The 6,585-nt window shown below is 49.6% G+C and overlaps 1 protein-coding gene across 1 annotated transcript in view; it reads right to left on the bottom strand.

Moving 5' to 3' along the window:
* LRFN2 (leucine rich repeat and fibronectin type III domain containing 2) overlaps positions 1–6,585 on the bottom strand; it is a 27,968-nt gene that overhangs the window by 18,056 nt on the left and 3,327 nt on the right. The gene's annotated exons all lie outside the window — the stretch shown is intronic.

A 6,585-nucleotide genomic window follows, 5' to 3' on the forward strand; every position in this document is an offset into this window, starting at 1 on the left:
AAGGTCCAGCCCTGGGCCCTGACGTGGGGCCGCGGCAGCCCCTCAGGCTTTTCACTCTCCCTGGGCGCCATCCTGCCTCCAATGTTTACTTCACCTTCCCCTGGCAAACAGTCCTTCACCTTGTACAAGTGTCCCCAGCGAAAGACAACAGAATTTAAACCGTTAGCCATGCTTACAGCCCTGTGTCCTCAGCATGGCTCCTCTCCCCAAGCACGTCACACCAGAGCCAGGCGTCTAGCAGATGCGCTTCTGCCCTGTTTTTCTAGCAGAGAGATCGACTGCAGCACCATGAGGGCCACTGCGGGTGCAGGAGGTTTCTCAGAGAAGATGGGGCTGTCCCTGCCCTCTGTCAGCCAGCAGCCTGTGACAGCAGCCGCCCTGGACACTGGGCCCCGAGCAGGAGGAGCCAGGTTCTGAAGGTGACTCCCTCCACGGTGGCTGTTCGTTCTTCCACCTGCCCAGAGGGCAAGGCACTGTCACATCACTGATGGGAACGGCAGCCAGAGGAGGCTCCAGGGATCAAGGGGTGCAGGAGAGGAGCAGGGCTCCTCTTGGCTCTATTGCCTGCTCAGCTGATGTGAACATCTGGCTCCCTTTTAGGGATGAAAGGGGAGAGGCACAGAGAGACAGGACAGTGTCAAGCAAATTCCCTTCATGTCTCCTCCTCTCTCCCACTGTCCAGCCTTGGCAGTGCTGTCAAATTCCTCCCCATGGCACTTCCAGGCCACGAACCTCTGCAGCAGCAGAGAGAAGAGTGGGCACCAGGCTAGTGACCCACCCTTGTCCCAGAGTAACCAAGCTGGAATTCTGCCTCAACACACCCAAATTAGCAGGACTCAAGGCGGACACTGCCATCCCAGCTCTGCAGCACAGACGGGGCAGGCTCAGCAGTCACTGCCCTGTCTCTGCCTCCTTTTGCAGCAGCCGCCGGGAGAAGAGGCGTGGGCATCCTCCACCCTCCTGGCACTGGCAGGACTGATCCATCAGCCCGGCTCTCTGCGGCAGTCTGCCAGGCGACAGAGCTGCTGGTGGGGTGCTTGATGCTGTCAGCTGCCCATATGTTTACCGGGCAGCTCCTGCCTGTGCATTCCCCGCTGGAAGAACAATTCAGAGCACGATTTGGGATATCTGCATAAGAACCAATGCCACAGTCCAAGCCGATTAAATAAACAAATAGAGAATTACAAAAAAAACCCCAACAACCCAAAAGTTTTGGGTTGAGCAAACAGCTCTTTTATTTGTTTTCTCATCAAAATGAGGTAAATGATGGGGTAATAAACATATTACAAAATATAAACCCAGGCAAATGCATAGTGATGCAAGGGGAGGGGGAGGAGGACAGATGGGCAAATTCAGCACAAATTCACACCTAGTGCTGTCTCCTCAAACTGTTCATCTCTGCAAACAAGCCAAGCTGTGAACCAGGAGCAGCTCAACAGAGCGGGGGCACGGTCTAGCCCTTCCTTACTGTCTAAAGGGATTTTCCAGCCACCCTAAAGCACGGCTGTAGCCTCTCGAGGGGGAGCTCTTTCCCACCCGAGGGTGCCAGCCTGTGTGTCTCACTCTTGGCCAGCACTGGTACATCCCTCTCCAGGGGATCCCTCTACAGCGCCTTCTGCCAAAGGCTGAAGACAATTCCCGCTTCCTTCCTGGGCAGCGGCACTTTGTGGGATTCTTGTCAAATGCTCTGGGCCCTGGTATGATCACGCTGTGACTGAGACGTCAGCAGGGCTGTGGCAGCAGGACAGGTCAGCCCGATGGCTGCCCTGCTTCTCCTCAGTTATGAAAATCAGGGCATTTCAATCTAAACAGAGGAATCCCCCGAAGGCATTAGAGTTTCAAGGCTTCTTTAGATTTCAGCACTGTCCTGCTGGCCGCAGCTGGGACTGGATCACCTTTGTGCTTGGCCCTCTTACAGATTATTACGGATTACGGGATACAGGTCTGTACTGACCCCATACCGGGCTGCAAAACAAGACACGGCTGGGGGAAAAGGGTAATAAGACAATGAAATAACTCAAGTCATGTTTTCAAAGACACCCATTACCTCACATTTTCTTTCCTTACCATTAAAAATTTGAGGTACATTTCTCCTGTGCCCTTTTAAGAACAAAGAAAGGATAAATTACTTCCTCGTAGTACAAGCCTTCATTGAAAACCTACAAGTACAACACACAAAAAATTATGTGGAGCACGCATCTGATTTCTGCCTCCAGTTTTGAGTTCCTCAGTCAGAGGGGAACTACTCTTGGATGACCTGAACTACCACATGTCCACGTCAAACCTTCCCCTGCTCTGCTTATATAAATCGCGCTTCCCTTTAGGACGGTGACCTCACGTTTTTATTTCTACACGATTTCTGTCTCAGCCTGTCAAACATGAATGATTAATACATGATGATTAATATCTTCATGTGATAGCCTTCCTCCCAAGGGCTGTTTCACTCACTGTTTAAATATATACACACTCTGACCAATCCAGGTTGGTATCCTGGAGACGATGCACCTGGAATAGCTCAGCTCACGTGGAGAGGTTGAGGAGGGGGTTTGGGGCCAGCTGTCAGCCATGCAGGAAGGTCAGTGCCCAGCATGGCTGGAGACAGGGGTGGAACTCAAGAGGTAGAAGAGTGTCAGGCATTTACCTGCCAGGCTGCATTTGTATGGACCCACTGTTCAAATCAGGAGCCAGGACAGATCAGGAGGCCTTGCAGTATAAAGGACTCCTCTGCCTTTTCTAAAATTATCAGAACTGTGTATTTCTAACTTTCCCCAGAGAGAAAATAACGTCACCACGCTGTACCCCAGCATTGGGCTGTTGGGACCATTTGCCAAGGCGGCAGCGGGGCAGGGCTTCCTCTCTCGGCAGTCCTTAGCGGGCAGACCTCCACGCACAGGCTCTCGCTGCAAGAAGCATGAGCAACCTCGACAGCGGCTGCTCTCGGACGCCTACCTGGAGCTCAGCGTGGCACTGTGCTGCAGAGGACATCCTTGCACGGCCGGGACATTCTGACGCTTGCAGCACCATAGTTGTAAAGCATCGACATGCAGTGGACTGGAAGAGAGCGTGGGGATGTTTACTCCGCCGGGCTGCGGGAAATTCCAGCTCCGGTAATGACTTCCTACCTAGGCTAGAATAAACTAGCCTATCCATAACTGCAAACGCTGAAGTGATTTTTCGCTCATAAAACGGAGTTGCACCATCATCTGGCTGCCAAACTGCCGCCACTATCTAAGTGTGAGGTGACAGGGTAGCAGTGATGGGTGCTCTCTGTTCAGCCAGCCTGTAAAGCTCGTGCAGCAAGAGGCGCGGTGTAAACGTAAATCATTACCTTGTCGTTTAAGTAATCAAATCCACGGCACCATTGTTCAAATAGACTGGAGAAGCGGAGACGTTTATTCATATTTTAGTGCTTAAACTGCCTGCTACATAAAATACATACAGAAAAAAACAAGCTTTCAGAAATATATAAAATACCTTTTTTCCAGTGCTGAATTTATAAGCTGGGGAGACTACAGAGCCACAGTAATTCTTAACTTGTGGAGTTGTTTTTATCACTCTTTGTATGAAATGCCACTAAATGAAACAGCCCTAAATCTCTCATAAATCTAACGGCAGTGTCGCACTTCAGATGCACGTTTTAAGTGGCTGCATCGTTGCTTTAATTCCAAGCACAGCACGGCCCAGGAATGTCTGCAAAACATCTGCAGATTTATTTGTCTTTTGAAATAGCGATGAGTTTACGTACCACACTGAAGCCTGACGGCCAAATCCGAGATCGGTCTCGAATCACGTAAGGTGCTCCACACGCGAGAAAACCCATACCCTCTGTCCCCAGCTGCGGGAAGCAGACAAACCGTGCTCTTCCTCTAATCCTCATTACAATGGCACTGCAGCACCCAGAGCTGAGCTTCAGATTCTGACACCATCCACGTTCAGTGGGATCAGGGGGCCAAACAGACACCACTTGCCACTATCTGCCGACCTTTGGAGCTCCACTGCACCCCACTGCAGTCCCCCTGGCACCATCTGGAGCCGCTGGAAGTGGAAGACATAGCTGGGATGGCAGCGGGAACAGGACCGGTGTCCTGGGTAACACTCAGGAGAGATCAGCAGGGAGGGGAGAACTTCTGCTTTCACTCTTTCACAGGGAGTACAATGTTCCTCAACAATTCTTGGTGAAGGCAGTAAATGCTTTTCTTCTGTGCATGCACTTGTTACCAGTGACAGAGGATTCCCCCAGTTGAGCAGAGCCAGCGCGCCCCCACCCTGAGCTACTGGTCTGCCCAACCGTGTCCGAAGTGCCCATTGCTTTAGCGGCGGTGCGGGACCACATCCCACCGAGCACAGACCCAGCACTTCACAGCGCTGAGCGCTGTAGAAATCCTTCTCCCCAGGGTTTTCCTACACGCTCATTGTGGTGATATGCATGTGGCCAATTAAAGCAAAACAGCTTTAGTTAATTAACTGGAAGGGACGGTGTGGTTCCCTGACTGGAAGCCATAAGGGCTGGTTTGATATTACAGGGGCCACGGATTAACTCTCTGGCGCTGGACAATTCAATTCACCTTTCTATGGTTTGTTTTTCTCTAGTGCAAAATTTAAAGCAATACAATGTGTGCTTTTGAGAGCCGTGAAGGAAGAGAGCCGTGCATCATCACCAGCGAAGCCTCAGAGAGGCTGGAGGGGCATTTAGGGAAACAGCACCATCCCCGCCGTGCTCCTGGAAAACAGAGCCACCACCAAGCAAGCACCAACGGGCCGAAAGCTCACTGGGAAGCAGCAGTGGGGACAGGCTAGGGTTGTCTGACACCTTGACAGCCACTTGTTCCTGCAGACCAGGCAGCAAGACGGCCTCTTTCTCTCCTTTGTGCACCCAGTTCTACTCGATTGCACGTCTTTGCTTCTGCACGGTTTGATTTACCCCGGCCGGCCACCCTCCTCCTTGGCAAATGGACACATCCAACCACACCTGCTGCAACCTCCTCTTTCTGGTTGTGGGGATGCCCCTGTTCACAGGCCCAAATGCACTATGACTATACCCATCCTTCACGGTGTTTTTCCAGAACTCCACCGTGCTCAGGTTCATCAATACTGCTGAGTTTTTGCCAAGCGCTTTGCCCCAGGAAGGATTGACACTAGTACATTTTCCTTCATTCCATTCCTGATACTCTGTCATTACTTAGTCTTATCTCACCCTTAACTCCACATAGTTGCAAGTCCCAAAGCGAACACTCCAGTTCCACCGTACCTTAGCCAGAGCAAGGTAAATAATTTCCACCCACTAATGGATTTGATTATTCCAACACATTTTTGCAATTGAGGAATAGAAGTGACCAGAACTCAAGATCATTTCAGTGTTTAAATAAATATCCTTTAAAAAAATGTTCTTTGGACTCACTGGTGAATACTCCTACTTTTGGCAAAGAGAGTGATGTTTGGAGTAGCCAAATAAACCACTTTATTATTTCTGTTATAGGAATGATAAAAGTCTTTGCTAGCGCAAAATTTTGTCCATGTCAATTAAAACATTCAGTTCTGAAAAAAAATTTAAATTTAGATCTCATTGTAGGAGAAAGGTGAGTGAAAAACTTCACGTGAACATTTACCACCTCTCGTTTCGACTTCCTTTGGGTAAAGGAGACTCCGCTGTGGTAAAGAAGGAAACAGCGAGGCCTGCTCTGGGATCTGGAGGCTGAGTACTGTGACTTGACCAGTGCCTCGGCTCTGGCTGCAGGCAGGAGAAGGACAGACACGTAACAACCTCAAGCCTGCTGAGAAAATTGGTCACTTTGACTATGTTTTGGCCAAAGTTTGTTCTCAAATTAAGAGTCAAGACCCCAATCCCACTATCCCTCTACCAGATCAAAATTTTCTCTGCTGGTTTCAGGATGCTTATAAAGCCAAAGGAGTTTATGTGTTTGGTTCTACTTTGCGATGAGATTCTGACTTCTGCTGGTAGCTCACCTGCAGCCAAAGGGAGACTTCAACTCAGAGCATCCGATATGGTGCCTTTGCAATAAAAAGGCAGGAACGGGTGGTTTCTAGGGGTTCACCACCGGCATGAACATGCTATGTCAATCATTCCGAGACAGAGGAAAAAAGCAGTAACACTGGTTTCCTGTACTGTCCCTACTCATTTTTAACTCCTAAAATTTATTGCTCCTTCACTGCCTCATCATTAAAAGTCGGAGGAGTTGTAGAACTAGAGGAGTGTAATGAACACTGAGAGCTTCCTTTTGAAATGATCTCTATCTCTTATTGCATTTAACATAGCATAAAACATTAAAGGTTCCAAGGTTGTCAGCCATTGCAGTTGTGTAGAACAGGTATTAGCGAAGTGCGAAACAAGCTCTTTCATACTGCTGAAAAGCCTCCTTCTAAGAGCCCCGAATCTTGAATCACAGAATAATTAGAGGCTGTGTTACGGGTAGACAGCACAAACTTCCTCCCACGCTGCTTCCTCTGTTAGTAGTGTGTTTCAGTCCCACCTACGGAAGGTGGAAAGGGAAACTTCTGGCTTCTACCCTGTCAAATTTTCCTTTCTTTGTTAAGCCTAGTAAGGAGGCTACCAGCCGCTGCACTCGT

This window comes from Buceros rhinoceros, unplaced genomic scaffold, assembly GCF_000710305.1.
Source record: "Buceros rhinoceros silvestris isolate BGI_N320 unplaced genomic scaffold, ASM71030v1 scaffold4112, whole genome shotgun sequence".
NCBI lineage: Eukaryota > Metazoa > Chordata > Aves > Bucerotiformes > Bucerotidae > Buceros > Buceros rhinoceros.